General features: G+C 30.7%; 1 protein-coding gene across 3 annotated transcripts in view; it reads left to right on the top strand.

The window, feature by feature from the left end:
* raskol (Ras GTPase-activating protein raskol) overlaps positions 1-20,767 on the top strand; it is a 170,820-nt gene that overhangs the window by 719 nt on the left and 149,334 nt on the right. For 2 of the 3 annotated variants that reach the window (XM_087404130.1, XM_087404133.1), the window contains exon 2: positions 8,007-8,285. The gene's annotated coding sequence lies outside the window, so the exon portion shown is untranslated. The remainder of the gene's footprint in view (positions 1-8,006; positions 8,286-20,767) is intronic. The other variant, XM_087404131.1, reaches the window with a different exon arrangement.

Below are 20,767 nucleotides of genomic sequence, written 5' to 3'. Positions count from 1 at the left end.
CTCTCTGTCTTTTTCATATTGTTTATTACATTATTATCAGTTTTTTGATTGGTAACTTATTTTATTGTATATTATTATACATTGATTATTATACAGTTATATCTTACTTTTTTATTCTTTATACATCGTTGCAATATTTCGCTTATGATCGCTTGGTTTTTCCTCTATTCTGGTGCAGTTTGGAGTCCTTTTACATTGACACTTTTTATAGTATTTATATTTCTGTAATAAACAATATAATATATATTATGAATCATTTTACATTTTACTTTTATCAATAAATGCGTGCATTTATCAATATTATTCAATATTATACAAGAATATGAATCTATATTTTTATAATATATTATTTTTTTATATTATAACAAACATTTTATTTATTTTGTGCCAACGAAAGCATAAAAAAATGTCTTAATATTATTTCAAAGTAAATTAATATAATTGTATCATTAAAAAAATATTTCTAAAACAATTCTTGTCATAAATAAGAAGATCGCATTTATAGATTTAAGTAATAAAGTACGAAGTTATTATTGTTATCAGATAGTGAAGATAATATCGCAGTTCATTGTACGATTAAAAAGTATCGCAAAGAATTATACTATATGATATTACTTACTTATATTTATATTAAGTAATATACAAGATACAGATAAGAAGCTGTAGAGATTTATTACTGCACATATTTAAATTTTAAATACTATGTATTATTCCGCGAATGAAAAAAATTTTGGACTGTCAATTTAAACTTTAGCAAAGTTCACGATTACACTAAAAAAAAATCTCATAAATATTTGAATAATTTCAAGATATTTTAAATATTTAAATGTAGACATATATTTATTTAACGTAAGAATCCTTTTAATTTAATTTAAAAATCATTTTTTTAATTGAGTAATATTTATTTACTGTAAATAAATGTTTGTCAAGTACTAATGTACTTGAAGAAATACGCATTAAAATTTACTAAATTTTTTCCTCGCTATATTAGTTATAATTTTATTTTTATTTCATTTTTGGAAATATTCAATATATTAGTTTAATTTCTTTTTCTCTCATACAACAGTATGTCCATTCCTCTTTTATTTCACAATATTACATCGTGTCCCGGTGTCTTTTTCGCGAATGTCGCTGCATGTTCGGAACCGCATATGCCTTCTTCCTACGCGGTAAAGAAAGGGTGTTCACAGATAGTCGCGCATGGAGATTAGACCGATTAGGTGCGGTTGTGAAGGTTCGCCGGCTGTCGACCGGCTTGCGCACGCATTCGGCAGAGAATCCGCTCGTTCGAGCTTGTTTACGCACACCCGCCGCAGCTGTTAGTGAAAGAGTAACGATGCACTCGACTCGCCGCCGGGTTGTATGGTCGAGGAGAAGCGACGTTGGTGCTGCTTTATTGCAAATTTTTCCAAGCAACCTCTCAGCGAATGTTTCTCTACGGGGTGACCGAAATAAATCGCCACTCGTGCGAGCCTTACGAAATTTAGAGTGTCTTACGAAAAAGAGTGTCTCCGGATGTCGATCGGATCTATCGTCGATTATTCGTCCGCGAACATTTTCGAAAATTGCGTTCACGTGTGCTCGATTATGTTTCTTCTCACTATCTTTAACAAACATAATATCTGTGATACGTTTTTATTTTGAAAGCTTTCCATTTATTTGTTTAATTACGTGATTATCACATGATGGTGATTTCGAAGGAGACAACATGGCGGAATTGATACGATGCTCCGGATACCATCAATAATTAGATTTAGCTCGCAAGATTTTGCTACACAGAATTTCGTGTATCATGAACGAGCGACTTTTTTTCGCTTTGAACTCGAGCCTTCTGTTAGTTGTCTGATCGGGATGGCTATCTGTTGTGTCTCGGTCTCGTCTTCTTCTGGCGACGTATGAAAGCCTGTTACTCCATATCACGCGACGTCCTTTTCCGCATTTGGTCATTCGATGATTGTCAACCCCTTGTGTGTCATTACGTGATGCTTATAATGTCGCAAAAACAATTATAGCGAACCCTCTTAATTAGATCGTCTGTGTTAGAGTCGTCCATTTAGCTGGTAACCCTTCGATTCGTTAAAATATCGAAAATTCTCATTTAGAATCTACGAAGATATTTTATCAATAAGATAGAAAAAACTCTTTTAATCAACTTTAAATTTATCACATCATTAAAGAATGATTTTGAAATAACCTATATTCAGATCAATTTCTGTAGACTGTTTATTAAGTACATATATCGATTGTTACAAATATTTATTAGCAATCATCGGCATTAATCGATGGTTAATGTATTTAAATTACCTTTGTTACATATTATGTACATAGTCATATATATTATGTACGCAAATAATCATTGGCGAATATTATGGAACTGAGCAAACATATAGAGAGTATTTGCATTATAGGATCTATCCTCGTACGATTTCCATATTTGATCCCGTATAATGTTACGTTTAACAATTAACTATTATTGCTTCAGGCTTTTATACACCTACGATAAGTTAGAGAGGACAAGCGAAATGAGACAAGAGTGAAATCCAAGGGAACGAAAATAACTTTTGCGCCGTTTGCGCGGCATTACTGTTATATTATGGGCTATGCAATGTGATATGAATTACAGATATTAAAGTATTCGTTTTATAGCCATTGCACACACGCATTACTGTGAAAGACATAACAATGACTGACCACACCTAAGCGACCCTGACAATGCGCTCGACAATGCTCCGTCTAGACAATTCTGTCTACGCAAAGTGCACTCCCACTCCTTTCTCCATTATCTAACATCGGGTTTTCTTTACTTCCGCGGAAAGTTTCCCGAAGAAATTTCTCTTCTTGTCATCTTATAAAATATAATTTATATAAAAGATAATATATTACAGGGAATTTAATTAAAAAGAAAATGTTTGAGTTTAATATTTCAACCCTGCGGTATGTTCAAATTTATTAAACGATTATATTATCGTTTGGATCAATACGATCCGGTTAAAAAAGCTTTAAAAAATAAACAATAAAAAATAAAAAATATTCACAAAATGATCTTACATTAATTGATGAAGTCATCAAATATCAGAGAAAGAGGTTTTTAAATTAAATATTAGGAAATAAATTACATTTTGGATCAAATAGAGGCTAATATACCAAATAGAAGAGTCAGCTTCGATGACATATGTCAAGGTCACGACCTTGAGTAACCTCCACCAGGTTTTAACCGTCGTTCGTCACTCATTAAAAAGTTATTAACAAAAGGAGTTTGAAAAAAATTATGTCTCTTTTCTACTATATAAAACAGAAATTTTCTGCTTTAAAATATACAACTTTCCACGCGAAGCGACTCTTATCTCACTTCTCCTTTGCCAGCGTCGCTTTGCGTGGAAAATCGTGTGTCCCTTTGTAGAGAGGGAGGTCACTTTTCAAACTTCTTTGCTAATAACTTTTTAATGAATGACAAGCGACGGCTAAAACCTGGTGGAAGTCATGATAACGTATAATATATCAAGGTCAAGATAATCAGAGTTGACTTCGCTATTCGGCATATTTACCCAAATAGACTTTAGCAAAGAAGACTAACAGAATTATTTTATAATTGCATGTTTTGTGAAATTGTAATAGATTAAACGAAAAAATTCGAATTCCAGAATTCAATTGTATTTTTCACCAGAATTACTATTCAATCTAACCAGACCATTTGTGTGTGTGTGTGTGTGTGTGTGTGTGTGTGTGTGTGTGTGTGTGTGTGTGTGTGTGTGTGTGTGTGTGTGTGTGTGTGTGCGAGCGTGCGAGCGTGCGTGTGTGAGCGCGCGCGCGCTATTTCGTTTCGATTGAATTATTAAAAGTTGATCATAGTTTTTTTTTTATAAATATAAAACTGTACTTATCATCTATTAATGCTCATTACCGGCCTTTAATTACGAGGTTTTACAATTTACGAAGTTTTACATATTAATTACACTATTATTATAGATTTTTAAGATCTTCCGAATTTTAAGAAGATAAATCTATACAAAGAGAATTATTGACTAACGAGGACTGATAAGATAAATAGCTTTCTCACGGTCATTCTCGCTATCAGCACTTAGTATTGATTTGATTGTAGAAAGGCAACACTTTTACGTAATTTTTTCCGAAATATGACGTCTCAATATCTTTTGGTAAAATGTTTGATCGAAGAAAAAGAGAGTTAATTACCCCTCCCCATTTTTTTATTGGAATAATAAGATATAGCTCTATCATAAATATATACATATCTGTTTATATTACAAAAACGTAATAATTTGTATATCTGTTATTTGAAATCGTCGTTTTGTATGATTTAAAATGATGATTATGTTGCTACACATGTTTCTATAATCTATATAGAATTTTTTATTTTCAATAGTCTCTTTTTGAGCCTAAATAACAGACTAGCGATTAATCATAGCATCATGTTATTCTACCCAGTGATCCTTTTTAACTCTTTCACATTGGTATGAACATTCATACGTCGCGACGCGAATGAAAAATTTGACATCCAAGAAATATAGAGGGGATCATCTGAAAAAAGTCCATAAATTTAAACTATTTATTCCATAAATTTAGATACTCATGTTTACAGAAAATAAACTATTAATAACGCACGTTTCAGTCAACTTGAATAGAAATATATCGAAATAAAGATAGTATATTGTGAAACGAATAATTAAAAAGTATTTTATTGTATCGACACACAATTACGAAAAAGTAAATTTTTCATTATTCAAATATTCAATCAAGAATTAATCATTTTTTTCGTTGTTTGTTGTAGCGTTTATTTTACATTACACAACACTGATGAATTGTTCTTGAAAAATAATATATAGAAAATTGTTTTCACAAAGTTTAATAAGCTATGATATTGATTCGTCAAGTATAAAAGCATCGTTGCTCGCTCAGATGAGTCATGATTGCGAGTGTAGCGTCATTCTGTTGTTGAAACGTCTCAGAAGATTGATTACAGAGTGTGCCGTTCACGGAATTGTTTTATACCTTGTTCACCGTGAATACATTGGTGCAACATATACTTGCATATATTACTTGCTGATAAAATATGCTTATGTAAGGCGATATAAAATATATTTCAACACAAAACACAAATTATGACGAAGAGACTCGATATCCGATTACGGTGCAATTCTTTTATATCTTTTTAGAAACATTAAATAATTTCACAAACTATTTATTTAGAGATAACATCAACGCATCAGATATTTAGAGATAATAATATTGAAATAGTCAATGAAATCACCTGTTTAATTAAGAGCTTCAATATCCTGTAAAAACTAAGCATTGGTTTTCACGGCGTATTTTGGCGTATTTTCATTACAAGCTTTGTTTTATTATTTAACGGTATTGCGGTATTGTTACTCGTTTAATAATCGCGCGGTGCGCTCATTCAATTCGCTTCGATATATACGATAAAAGCAATTAAATCATTGTACACACGTCGCTGTGGGACACAGTAAATGGCCATATATGAAACTCGCGATATGAATTCATTTCATTGGCGTATCTTCTGATAGTGCTGAGCGCAATTTTTCGTTTGACATAAAATGTCGCTTCATGTCGTCGTTGTTGTCCTCTTTATCCTTGTCAACATATAACGCAGATCAATTGTTACCCCACATTCGATAATTAAACACAAACGTTTCAAAATGATGCTCTTCTACCGGAAGCAAACAAGTACACGTCATGGCACGCTCAAGAGTGTCTACGCCCGTTAACGAAAGTTACTTCGGAGCATTGAATCCTTGTTGTAGTTCGGTGTCGAATTATCCTATCAGACCGTTCTGCTCTCCGGATTTGCTCTCAACTGCCTTTTTTTTCATCACGCTCGTCCGATCATCGAAATTATCACGGTCGTTGCATCTCGTCGTATATACGTCGGCGAAGCCGATTCAGCGAAATATTATCTTCGCTCGGCGTCAGCTTTCCCACTATTGCGTCGGGATGAATTTATTTGACGGCGCTCTTATTGATAGTCATGAACGGTCGACGTCACGAAACGTAACGTGAACTCTGCCTGGAGGTCGATCGGTCGGTCTCTTACTATCGTGCGTTTCTGCACCTGGCACACGACGTTTTCCTGGCCTCAATTTGCCTTCCTCTTATTCCCTGAAAGAAAAAAGATACAACAAAGAATTAACGTTTTCATAGTTTCATTTTTAATTTGGAGTAAAGAAAAGTGATGAAATAATAGATAAATATCGTCATGTTTGTTCTCTCTCTTATTAATGATTATCTAAAATGAAACTTCTGTATTATAAACACATCTCACCGAGCGTCTCACATTCCTGCAATTAATCTTTCGCCTTTTCATCTTTCGTCTCTTCGTTTTTTATGTAGAGAAGACCGAGGTTAATAGACTCATTTTTCAGTTTCGAATTTTTACAGACGAAATAAAGAGACTTATCGAAAAAATGAATTCTACACCAGTTACTACATACATTTGACTACCTAATAATATTTTAATAATGGGGAAACTAATAACTAATATGAAAAAAATGCATTTTTCTAATGCATTCCATCTGATTCAACTAGCCCCGGGATAATTCGATTAAGATTATTAAAATAATAAATAAAGATTAATGTATTTTAAGCTACATCTTTGGCTACATATTAATAAAACTTTTACAAAAATATAATTTAAACACAAACATTCGTTTCGCAGAGCAAACAATACTTCTTTTTGTAAAATTTGTTCATTTCGTGCAAAAACTTATAATTTATCACTGAGGAAATCTCTTTAAAAAAATAAAATCTTGAGTAAGTATTATAAGAGTCGTCACTAAATGAATCATACAGTTCCATGCTGTGGTTAGTCTACTATCCCCATCCGTTTTTTTAAAAACATTAACAATATATGATAACAAAGATACATAAATAAACAAAAAAAATCTGTTGGACTTTATTAAGTAAGAATTATACTTACTATCTAAGTAGAAATCAAATACATCAGACAGTCATATACGATCGTAAAACAAAAACTTTAAGAATAAAAATATTTATTAGGTGTACGATTTTTTGTGAAAATTGTGGCATAACTTCTATCATAGATGTGTTCGCAACAAGATGTTACAGCAGACTTAGCGGCAGTCGCTGCTGCTCAGACACATTTACGCATGTCTCGCGTGTTTTTAATGTAGCCTCGATTATTCCACTTACCCCTAATTCAACTGATCCCCATCTCGCCTAATAACAAATATCATTTTTTTTCTTGTGGTTTTATGATCGTTCTTTTGATATTTGGTCATCGACTCTGTCGATTGTTGGCACAGACGGCAGGTGCGGATCTCTTAGCGACAAAATTCGGATCACGTTTCAGCAGGTGTGGTAGAGGACTTTTAACGATGCGCGACTCGTTCATATTTTGTTCGAGGACGAGATAGTGAACCTTATCAACATCGAAATTACTTTCGATAAAAGATTACGCCTTCAGATAACAATTCAGTTCGAAGTTTGGTAACGTCGAAAAGCGGACGAGATAAGTCGGAGCGTTGGAGAGCTATTTCCTCTTTTCGCAGTGCGTTCGCGTGGCACCAGATAACAACGAACGTAGCCGGACGTCGCGTTCGTTGCTTATGTCGCTTTGTCTTAATTGCCGAGAGCGTCGCCTTTAGTCAGCGAAATTCGCCAGTTCCGGCATCTGCGCGTGAGAATATTACGCACTCTCAGCTGGTGATAGAAACCGGGAGATGGGAAATTTATTAAGTGAAAGTTGTAAACTAGAATCTTGCATCTTGATTGTATTATTCGATTACAACCCCTTTGTTGCTTCTCCGAATTTTCGCAACGATGCAGCAACGGCTTGATAAAAGAGGACAGCGAAACCTTAAACCATGTTACGTTAGATAGTCGTTTTGGAAGATTGAAACTTTTACTTGAGAAGACGAGCGGTATCACGCACTTCTTTTCGCTTTCCCGCGGACGTGCTTAGAGTGGGATAGCACTGCCTTTCAGTTTCCAGACTACACTCGCATTTATTTCAGTTTGGTGACCGTAAGAGCGAACTCTTTTGTCAGTGAGCTCGTCGTCGAGGGGGTGCGGGCGTCCCTCAGACTGCATGTAACGCATATTAAAATTAACTCCGTGTAAAACACAATCCCTCGTGGTATGCCCCATTCAGAGCGACGCAGAAACGTCTTTGTGCTTGCGAGAAAGAATCTCGGATCCCTGGCGAGTGTCGGCAAGCCGATTGAATGGTGTCCGGCGATAAATTAAGGACTCCTTGGACACGGACTTGTACGATTCGAGGTGTCCGGAAGGAGGTAAGTTTGAAAAATTTGTTTAATTATACGGCGAATGTTCTCCAAACAGTTCGATACGTCTCTCTTCACAAAGCATTCGTAAGACGAGAAGCAATATATTATTATTTTAGATAAACTAAATGTTAATTAATCGGAGATTATTGTTAATTAAATTATCACGTTGTATTTAGAAATCAAGAATATTTTTATGGCATATGACTTGCATTAATTTTTTGGACCAAGCTTTTCTGTGTTAATATTATATTAAAAATGATGGAAAGTTATTCTCTGTTTCATCAAATAAAACTGTTACTCTTAATCATCCATTTAATTTTTTCGTATAATTTGTATAAATTAAATTAATTTACTTTTAATAAATTTTGCAATTTAATTAAATTAAGCACTAGCAATATTAGCATCACTGTTTTTATAAATCGAAAAATACTTTGAAAGAGTTTATGTATCAGATAATTATTCACGCGTTATCGATTTATCCGATGAATTCTCATAATGACACAGATTGCCAAAAGAACTTTATATCATTTAGTGTGAATATACAATTAGTATTTGAATAATGCCTAAGCTTAACGGCAGAGTGAAGCCAAGTGAAGAGATGACGCGTGCGTTAATTGCAATAATACCGGCGACACGGTTAATTGTTAATGGCTTTGTCCATGGGACCCATGATCCACTTACCCCGTTAAAACTTGTCCTCGCATTATCGTCCTGACGAGTCTAGGCGGTTACAAGAAAGTTAATCGTATGAAGCCGCGTGCGTTGTCGCTTTAGCACATATAATATAATCGCGAGAGTCCGGAAATTCCATTCCGCAGGTACTAACATGCCGATGAGAACGACGATGGCGATGAACGAAATCGAGAAAGCTTCTATATAACAATTACGAGCGAAATATTGCCGCGTCAATCATTCGTTGCCTCCTCATGCCTATTACGCTCATGTTTTCGTTCGCGAATTATGATTGATTATGCTCGCAATTAACGTAGATAACGAGCTACGAATACGAAATATATACATATGCGTGTTTTCGAGACCTGTGAAATTGATCTTGTAATTCATGTCGTTCGTTTCACATCATTTTCAAAACTCCGCCGTTGTATCGGATTAAAAGTATTGGGATCTTACGAAAATTTATGTTTCATATAAAACAGAATATCAAAATTGCGAATTTCAGTTTCAACTTATTTTATATATTGATATTCTAGTTGATTCATTCTCTTGCATTATGACATTATCGCAATATATCGCGCGAAAATTACAGTATAATCCAGCAGTATAATGCATTCCCTCACGTGGTTTCGTTCTATCTCTTTTAACAGAAAAATAGAAGTTACGAACGTAATATGCAGAATGCACAGATACCATTGACATTTTACTGTTGCGTATATTCTATAAATATAAATTTTAAAGCATAAATTTTATGATTTTTACGATTATCTTTTACGGATACTGGTAATGCAATAGTGATAAGACTTCTACTATGTGAGATTTATGTAATGAAATATTGTGCACAGTTGCAAACAACATAGTATCAGGTTTTGTAAGAATTTTATTAGGGTAAAACCGGGTCAGTTTTTAAAATTATCAGTTTTTAAAATGTAAGAAACATTCTTCTACTTTTGTTATTTTTTAATAGAGTTAAATATATTGTTTCACTGAAGAGACCTTGAAGTCATAATAACTATTGAAAAGATAAACTTAAAAATATTATAATGTATGCATTAATCATTTCGCATAACTTTTAGGGAAAAGATAATTAATATGATATTACGGAGGTTAAAAATGCAAGTAACATTTTAAAAATGATAAAACTTATAATTTCATATATTTAATACACACACACACACCCACACACCCACACACCCACACGCACGCACGCGCACACACACACGCACGCGCGCACACACACACACACACACACACACACACACACACATATAATTTAGTTATAATTAAAAATACATAATAATATGATCGCAACAGTAAAAAAATTATAATTATAAGCTAAGGAAACTAAAGATTTCTATAATTAAAAAAAGCAGAGAGAGAGAGAGAGAGAGAGAGAGAGAGAGAGAGAGAGAGAGAGAAAGAGAGAGAGTGTGTGTGACTTGGTTGTATGCCATCTTTTAAACTGATGGAAAGATGGATATGAAAAAATACAAATTATAGATATTACAATTTATCTTTATTATGTATGCATTTTTATTCAGGACTAAGCATGTATTTGAAATACTTTTATTTAAAACAGTATTTGCAATACAAATGCATTTAAAATCGAAAGATTGAAAATACTTTTTGTATTTTATAATTCTGATAATAAGATTTATTGTTAGTATTTGAAATATAAAATTTTTATGTGTTCTGCTGAAATATAAAATATAAAATATAATTGTCTTACAAATATTGTTTTTCAAATAAAAGTAAGTATTTCAAATGCGTGCTTAGCTCTGTTTTTATTACGTAAATATCGTTCATGACTACGGCAGCTTAACTGTAATTTATTCGTCATTATAAAAGCTTTTAGTGGACACGTGCGAAATTGTGCAGGCAGTCGAAAATAAAAATAATAATATTCACAACATTGTTATTTCGAATAGTATATGCACATAAACACTATACTATAAATATCTTTATTTTCGAGAATGACTACAAAAATACATTATTTGGCAATTAGAGAAATATAATCTGCAGCCATGTTTTCTATATGGCCATAATACTCGAGTTTACCTTATGCTAATTTTCATATTATCATTGGAATGATCTGTAAAATCGATACTACAAAAAAATTTTTTTAAATAATAAGAATACAAAAGACGAACATTATTTGTACTAAAAAGTACGAAATACATTCTCATTAAAATGCAGTCTATTTAAACAAATGATTACAATTACTAAGAAAAGTCATGTTTAATTACGATCATTTTACGCTCATAGCTCAACAGTCTCGCTTTTATGAGATTCTAAACTATATGGATTTTAGTTGTGAATTTACATGATGAAGTAACGTTAACCGCATAAAGTATACTGTGCGAAAACACTGAGGAAGAACACGAAGGAAAGCTTTAAAGCTCCCTTGTTTTATAAAAGCACTTAGTTTAAGCAGCTTATGAATGTCGCATTTTCTCTCTTTGATAACAGAATTGTAAATTTTCGAACTTTATAATATATAGAGGAGTGTTATCGAATGCATATCGATCGCCTAAATTTTGTACTTCATATTAATTTTATATTATTACTTAATATAAGCAACATTCAGTAATAATAATATGAAATAAATGAAAAATAATATAGAAAAAAATGTAATAGGCTACGTCTGTTTTATGGACGTTAGCGGCATTTTAAAAAATCATAAAGATTATATATGTGAAAATTAAAAGATATATGTGAATATTAATTTTTGATTAATTTATGTAGCTAATAATAACGTAATCATCCAATTTTATTGTAAATTTTGTATTTTCTTATAGAATGTTTATTATATTATAGAATATTTTACATTCATTGTATATATACATATTTGCAACTATTATATAAAGATTAAATTTTCACAAAATCCATCAAGTTTCTTAAACGTACCATCACAAGATCGATTTGACAATAATAAAAGGGATAGATAACTTTTTTTTCAAAGAATTAAATTAAAAAGTTAACTTTTTTAACTGACAAGAGAGACTTATATATGTATTTCACGGATTTTTATCAGCTTTTGCGTAAATTCTAGGAAATCAAAAAAGAATCCCTGTAAAGCAGTAAATTGCACTTCTACGTATTTTTCAAAAAAATAAATTCACGTGATTTTAGGTCATGACGGATTGTTTTCGAACCTCTTTATTTTTTGCTTAAATGTAAATAAAATATTTGGATTTATTTTAAATTAGAAAGATGGATATCAATTGCAAAAATATATTTGAGCCAATTTTATTTTGACATTATTTGTCTTTTATTGTTATTTTATTATTATCATTTAATAATTATGAAATACTTGATTTTGGTAATTGTTCACTATAGGAGACTCAGTCCCGATGACCTTGACCTTGTCAAAGTCATAACCCTGAGTGATCTCCAACAGGTTTTAGCTGTTGAACGTTATTTAAAAAGTTATTAACTTTTAAAAAGTTATTAACAAAAGAATAAAAAAAATATCGTTTCATTTCTACTATAACGAAATCTACTATTTGTGAATCCATGCGGAATCTCGCTTTATATTGTACAGTGCGTATATACACTGTTAGAAATGTAACCATGTTCCTTTATATGTAAATGAAGCTCGTGGTTATGAACGAAATTAAAAATAATGAATGATTTAATTGAAAATTAAGTTACAGTAATTACTTAAATGTAATGAATGTAAAATTTATGAAATTTAATGTATAAAATTTAATAAAATTTTATAAAATTTTATAAAAAGTACATTAAATTTCATAAATTTTCATGAAAAATATAAATACATTAAATTTTATGTACATGTAAATATATATATATATATACTTTTTAGTTATAAGTACACTAAATTTAATGTAATGTCATGAAATTAAGTTCAAATTGTGTAACTTAAAATTTAATGAAATTTAAGAACATTTCTAACAGTGTATGTATGCATGTAGTTCCGCCCTTTCTTATGGGGGGAGGGGAGGGTCTCCATTCCGAAAAAAGCTAATCTAATCAAATATTTTGATGTGGGGTAGTCGATCGCTTCGCGTGGAAAATTGTAAACCCATATGGAACTTTGCTTCGTAGATTTACAACTTTCCACACGAAAGTAAAAAATAGGTTCAGTTAGGTTAGTTTTTCTCGGAGTGAAGCTCCTCCATAGGAATGGCGGAATCCGCTGCATCCACGCGTACACTTTACAACGCGAAGCGAGGTCCATCCATACAAAAAAATGGATTGAGTTAAATTTATAAATGCAGGGTATAACATTGTACAAATAAAGAAACATTGTTCACGTTTGTTTCTAAACTAGGATTGAAGCATAGTGTTTATCCTTTGCAATATTCGAATATTCGCTATCTACAAGGTGAAACAAAAATCAAAACAATTTACATATCAACACAGAATATGAATAAGAATTCATGTGAAATATAATACATTCATAGATTTTCGCTCCTATGCAGAAAGGGATGTAAGATTAAGTAACATAGACCGATCGTTTTGCGTGGAAAGTCGAAATCAAACGTTATTTTTTAAACTTTTTTTGTTAAAAACTTTTTGACGAATAATATCCGATGACTAAAATCTATTGGAGATTACTCAGGATCATGGCTTCGACAACATATGTCAAGATCATCGAGGCTGGGTCCCTTATAGTGATTACCTTAATTTTTTGGACAAATTATTAAAATTGGGTATTAGTTAATTATTAGATAGGACAGAGCTAATTCCATCGGTTTCAACTTTAAAATAATAAAATTTACGATAGCAAGCAGTATTTCTTTGTATTTGACGTGCTTATAATTACAATATACAATTATGACTGCTTTTTGCACAAGTACCTTTAAATAATCAACATGTATTATTCAGAAACATAAATATCATCGCGAAAAATGGACGAAAAAGCTGCTCTCTACTCTATTAATTAATGATTTCTCTTTTATTAATCTTATATTTTTAATTATGTTTATTCATTCAAATTTAATATTTTGAAAGAAAATTTAAAAAACCTAAGATACAATTTAGGTGACCCATCATCAAATTATACTTTTTGTGGCAATTTTAAATTATTTTGTAGAAAGATTTATAAATTAATTTATATTATTGATGAAAAAACAATGAGTATTTGAAATCTCAAGCTGTAATTTCCAATGTTCATTTACGTACAAAATAGTGCCAAATGGAAAATTATATAATAAAAAATAAGTTAAGTGATATGTATTCGGCAACTTTACATGTATAAAATCATCGGTAATTTTATATTACTACATCAAAGCTTTATTTTTCTGGAAAACGAAATTAAATACCATAAGAATTATGATATGCAAAATACTAAAATTACTACCGTTTTAACGAAATTATTATCTTTTTGGTATTAGTTTTCTTCTTGCTTTGAAATGGTTTCATCCTATACACGTGAAACTCGCCTTCGAAACTTCGACCGCAAACAGAACTCTATTGTAAGAACACGTGAAACTTGCCTAATCGAGTCATCGATGATTAGTAAACTCATTGAAATTAAATTGAAATCGAATTTAGCAGAGCGAAATAAATGACCCAATAAATGAACAAAAATTTCCTTACAAACTGTAGCTTTGCAATAATGCTTTTTTGTCTACTGAGAATAAATTATTAATCGATATATTATTAATTTCGTCGTATATTACGTAGAATTCTTATTTTGACAGTATATAATTAATAGATATGTTTGTTTATAAAAATATTAATCAATTTATTTAATAAAAAGAGTATATATAAAAAAAGTAATAAAAAAGTAATAAAAAATTTAAAAATGTAATTAACTTTAAATCGATTAATAATATAATATAAAAATCAAGATACAATTTTAGCACTTAAAATCCATTTATTATGTGTGCTAAATATTAGAAAAAAAGGATAGGATTTTAGAAATATTATAAGGTATCTCTACATACAGTGCCAAAACTACTATAGCGACTTCATGAAAACAAGCCGAAAATATCAAATAAACATATATCCAAACAGTTTCATAGTTAGGGAGTATTGAAATAAGAATATGAATCGAGAGCGTTTATTGTTATTCTATTGTTCTGAATCTGGATTTTTTTGGGGGGGACGAATGAAAAATCTAGTATATCAGAATGAGAGTCATAATTTAGAACAATTATATGGCAACTGCTATTTAACGCAGTCGGTATCATCCGCAAAACTTTAAATATTTTTTAAAAAGTTACAATACAAAAAATTTATTAATTTATGCTGGAAAGTGTGTCGACGGAGAAATTTTTAAGCACCTTTTATAAATTAAATTATAGAAGAACAAACATTAAACAACATTCAATACGATACATGTTTTCTTACTGCAATTCTACATATTCTCTTATCTAATTCTGAAACTATTCGAAATCTGATATATGTTTATTAGACTTGTTGACAATTTTGACTTGTTTTCGTATACTGAAGCCGCTGCTGTAGCAATTTTGACACTTATATAGAGATATCTTATACGTATAAAATAATTTTTCTATGTAAGGTAATAATAATATATATTATGTATCAACTATATTTACCTTAACATGAAAAAATTATTTTATACTATAAAATTAAAATATTATTATTATTAAATAAAATAAATAAATAAATAAATAAATTATTATTATTTATTTGTTTATTACTATAAATTATTTTATACTATATAATTGATACATAATTATAATTTATAGAATTAAATATAAGAGCTTGAATTATATTCTGACTTAAATCTTGAAGTCTTGAAACCTTAAAAAACGTAACAATTCAAACTTTCTCAGTCATAACTTGGAATTATTTATGATTTCCGAGGAATTTTTTTTACATTGCATTCGCATAAAATACTCTTATCGCGTTACAGTTACATATCTACCGCACGTTTTTCATGTTCTACCCGCTTTTTTCCACTGCGTTTTTCTTTCGCCGCAAGAGCGTCGACAGTTATAAACTCTTCTAGCTAGAATACTTAATAGAAGAATGTAAACCTAGATTTTTTTCCTGTGATATGTTCGGAAATTTCTTTATAACGTGCACGTTTAGAAAATGAACTTTGTTCGAGGATTGCCCTAGCAAGTGTCTATTGTGAATGTGGATATTTGTTTAAAAATAGGCAGAACATGAACGATCGATCGATCGCGGTATTCCGCACTATTCTCGTCCATCAGCCGAAGTACTTTTAATATAAAAGACAGGCAGTTACATGTAACGTTTTATAAAGTGGTATCGCGTAGGTCCTTTGACGTTTGCATTTTTTTTTTCAAGTTTTCTTTTACGTATAAAAATGATAGAATGACGAGCCATGTTATATAAAGGAATTTTTGAAGGAATGGACTGCAATCTATTCTAAAAGCCGCATCAAATCTGTTGCATTAATATAGAAAAAAATTATTTGTATATAAAAATATTTTTTCAAATTTATTGATATTTTTAATTTTTTTTTAACTTACGTTATAAGATAGAGAAATTATTATAAATTAATTATTAAAAATATCTTTTTTATTTGGTTCTAAGAATTCCATGATAAAAAAGCATTAAAAAATTTTTAATTGTATCTGTAAAATTATATTTTTCTCATTTTATGAAAACATATATTTTCTTTTTATGACAACCACGATTTGATTAATTAAAAAGTTGTAATTACAATAACTTCTAACGGAATCACACACAAAATGATTTAATGGCATTGGCTTGTATTCTTTACTAATATAACTATTTTAATTACTGCTGCATTTTACATTTGCTTAAGATTTTTGTAGATAATTAATTGATATCCAGTCGTAAATTAAGTCTATGCGAAGGCACCGACCGGATGCGAAAAAAAGAAAAAGAAGAATTGACCTTAAATACCCTGACATCATTGCATAAAATATTCAAATTTATTATGGCAGAAATTTTTCTGCGCATCAGGTTAAAAATTCCATATGAAACGGTACGGGAAGGATGAAACAGAGTCGGAGCAACAGAATATCACAGCATGACACAGGAAGCATCGTGCGAGCAGGTAGTCGTAACTTCCGGTATGGATAACGCCTAACAAAAGGAAGAGCCTTCCTTTGTTAATGATACAGATATCGCTTTTGCGGTACTAGAAACCAAATGTTTTTTAATAGAACTTTTTCTTATCAAAATATATCGAATTTTTTTTTCTCGTTAAATAAAATATTATATAGATTTTTAAATTATATAACCGAGCAAGATAAAGAAGTAATGGAACATCTAATATAATAATACTTATATTTTTATCACAATTTTTGTTTCTCCTCATTGACGTGACCATCTGCTGTCGAATTTATCATTATGTTATCAATTTTCGCATTACTAATGTAGAAATATGTTGCCAATGGATATTTTTGTAAGTTTTCACCTTGCAATTTTATTTAACGCAGTACGATTTTATAAATAGGACATACAAATATAGAGCTTAAAAGACAAGGTTAATTTAACTTAATTAAATCCATTTAGCTAGTCGCGAAGTCTCAAATATATTACTTATTAAACGTACTACGTTTTATTGTGTTTTACATAACACACTTTATTATTGTATCGAAATTATCATTCCAATAATCAAAATTACACAATAAGTGGAAATGAAATATACGATTTTCTTTTATTATATTTTATACGTAATAATATTAAATTGAAGAGAAAAATATTAATGATTATATGCATAATATAGAAATAAATATAATTCAATTTTGTATTTACATCTCCGTTGGTTTAGGTCTTAGGTGTTTACCATTAATGTCTGTCGAATTTGATGATCGCTTCCAATGGCATTTTACAATAGATAGTTTTTTGCGCAGATCCATTATTCAATCGTTACAATTCTTGCAGTCGATCTTTCTTTTATCTCCTAAATTTTCACGCGAAAATTCTTTACTCAGCAGAGATGACCCATTTCGATTAACTCTAGACGATTCACCATTGTTCCCTAATTTTACCCTCCTTGATGAATTAATTAATGCCAACAAATGGAAATGAATGGAAATAAATGCGAGAAAGGAGGGAAGAAGGAAGAGGAAGGGTATAGCTTTGTAGATACACGTCTCACGTAAGCACGAGGGTGGTCGCATGAATCCTTGGGGAACTTCAAGTTCTTTGGGCGTTACGGCCATAAGTCTCTATGTCTCGTATCTGCCACTGTCTTTTTGTATTCGATGACGTAAAAGCATCGCTAGTAGAAATTTGGCTCAACGCCATTTTTCCTCCGCTTTGCGAATCGCGCACCGACAAAATTTCTGGGGTGAAAATCGACAAATCAAGAGAAAATCTGATTACATCAATCAGTACTCTATAAGTGGAGAAAACAGATGTCCAATTATAATGACTATCTAATTGATCAGAGTTTTCTGATTCGTCCATTTCCAATCAGAAATTCTTCTTAAATCGTATATATGTTGCAGTACGGATTGTGGAAATGGGTCAACTTAACGGATTCCTCGAATTTGTCGCTGTTTTTGCGTCAAACCTTCTGAAAAGGATCGAATCCCTCGTATCGTGTTTATTTCGAATTTTTTCACAAAAGTAGAAATGTAGTGAAATGTAGTATCGACATGCAAGCTGCACATCTATCTTGTTGCGAATTAAAACAGCAGTTAATTAAAAACGTGCTGCGATGCGAATCGCCGCGAAATAAATAAAATGATATCAAGGTCGAAAGAAAGCCTTTTTTTTTACACATCTGTATCTGGATCTGTATTTGTATTTCTTGTTTTATTAATTTTTATTAAAAAATTAAATGATACAAATGATAGTTTAAATAACTTATAATTATAAGCAGAATTAATAAACGAAGAAAAAAGAAGTATAAATTACGTATAATTTTTTTATTTTAATTTTATAAAAGTAAGTATATATATTAATTTATCTTTACAACTTTGACAGCTAGCTACAAAAGATGACGTCAGCAGCGCTTTAAATTGCTCTAACGTGATGAGATAATTAGAAGATTAAATTACTCACTCGCGCTTACATTCATGAATTTTCATGAGTTTTCCTTGGTCGACCTACGCTTTAACATAATAAACCTTGTTCGAGAGCCATGAATGATTCGACCTACATTTGGTAGCATCTCCGATCTTTGCATTTCTTCAAAATCATTCGTCAGGTCTTTGACTTTTAGGTGTGTGAAGTCATCGAACCATCGTTACATTCATCGAGAGATAAACATTGTTACTTGTTTAGCCCCAATATGATTGATTGATAATTTTGAAGCAAATATTTTCAGATATTTGATATTAGTGTAATATTTTGTTTAATCAATTTAAACAATAAAAATATAAAAGAGAAAAGTCATGAATAATTAAAGAATTTTTAAAAATAATATATATAATTTTGATATTATTATTACTATATTTATGATTACAGAAAATATTAAATTTTGTTGTAATTAATATTATAATATTGTAATATTATAATTAAAACGTATTTAAATCATATTATCTCCCTTTTTATTTATTATGGAAATATCACTTTTTCTATTGCTTTTGATTGTTCCAATTGGAAGTCTATGAAAGTTTGATTACTATGTAACTATTATTTGTAATTATAAAATCGTACGCTACCGAAAACTTAATTTCGCTTTGTGCGTGTAATTTATTGAGAACTCATGAAGTATGTCGCATGATAAATGGTTCTGAATGTCCAACAAAGTTTACGATGAATGATGTAGAGTTGTCTCCAAACAGGAGATCAGCAAATACAGTGAGAAAGGCGGCGGAAGTTTGTTACCAACTTACTTACAGACGTACAATGTTGTTTATCATCTACTATGACGGGGGATTGGCTTCCGCAATAACAACGAGAAGTTTTCAGGAAGTTTGAGTGTTTAGTCCCAAGAGAGCCTAGGCGCTTACACAGACGCTTTTCCGCGTTTAATTGCGAACTATAAATATGCATTTTACAAAAGTGAGTATAAAAGCAATTTATTCTACAATAAAGCGGTTGTTTTTTAAATACATGTAGATGTTGTTATTAGAGAGAGAATTGTTACTTTTAAATATCTAAATATCTAATTAATAATTTTCTAATTATTAATAATCCAATTAATATTAATAATATAAATCTGATAATTTTAAATATCTTTGATAAAATGTGTGAATGAACAGAATTCTGTTTTTCTTTTAAGAAACGTGTATACCTACATTCTGTTTGTTAATACATCTTCCGCACTTTTAAGATAAACAAGACTAGTTTTATTTAATCAAATTCGTTTAATGGCAGACTCTTTATTTTACGATATGAAATATCGTATCATTTCGAATCATTTCCAGCATCCTTTGTTCAATCACTGTGTGATACGTTATGTGCTACGTTTCTGTACGACCGAGATTTTATGTATGACAATGAGCTGGACTAGATCGTCGACCTTTTATTGCTACTATCTTTTTGATTCACGACCCCTATAATCTTTAAAACATCGAGACGCGTCTTGATAAAGAGAGACTTTAAAAGAATATTATTATACGCTTAAAAAGATATGGAGCATTTAAATTACATAGACGTAGGTTTAAAAAAGATATGATTAATGAAAACATATTTATAATGAGAAATTTTTATTTAAATTATTTTGATGTATTTAAAAATTCTTTTGTAAAGACTATAAGTAACTAGTACTTCTAAATTATATTGCGCTGCGAAATTTATTTTAATTTTTGTCTGTTACTGAATTAGAAAGGAACGCCTTAGTTTACAAGAGAAATAGTGTGGAGCGTGTGCCATAAATCTAATTATGCGAATGCAAAAGGCAACATGCAGGCGGTTCATTAATTAACCATATATAGACGGAATATACGAGTGAAATTCTCCGTTGCTATCGAATTTATTAT

This window comes from Acromyrmex echinatior, chromosome 3 (assembly GCF_024713525.1).
Source record: "Acromyrmex echinatior isolate Ae372 chromosome 3, ASM2471352v2, whole genome shotgun sequence".
In the NCBI taxonomy this organism is placed as follows: domain Eukaryota; kingdom Metazoa; phylum Arthropoda; class Insecta; order Hymenoptera; family Formicidae; genus Acromyrmex; species Acromyrmex echinatior.
The sequence above is the reverse complement of the archived record's forward strand: the minus strand, read 5'-3'. Positions and strand labels throughout refer to the sequence as shown.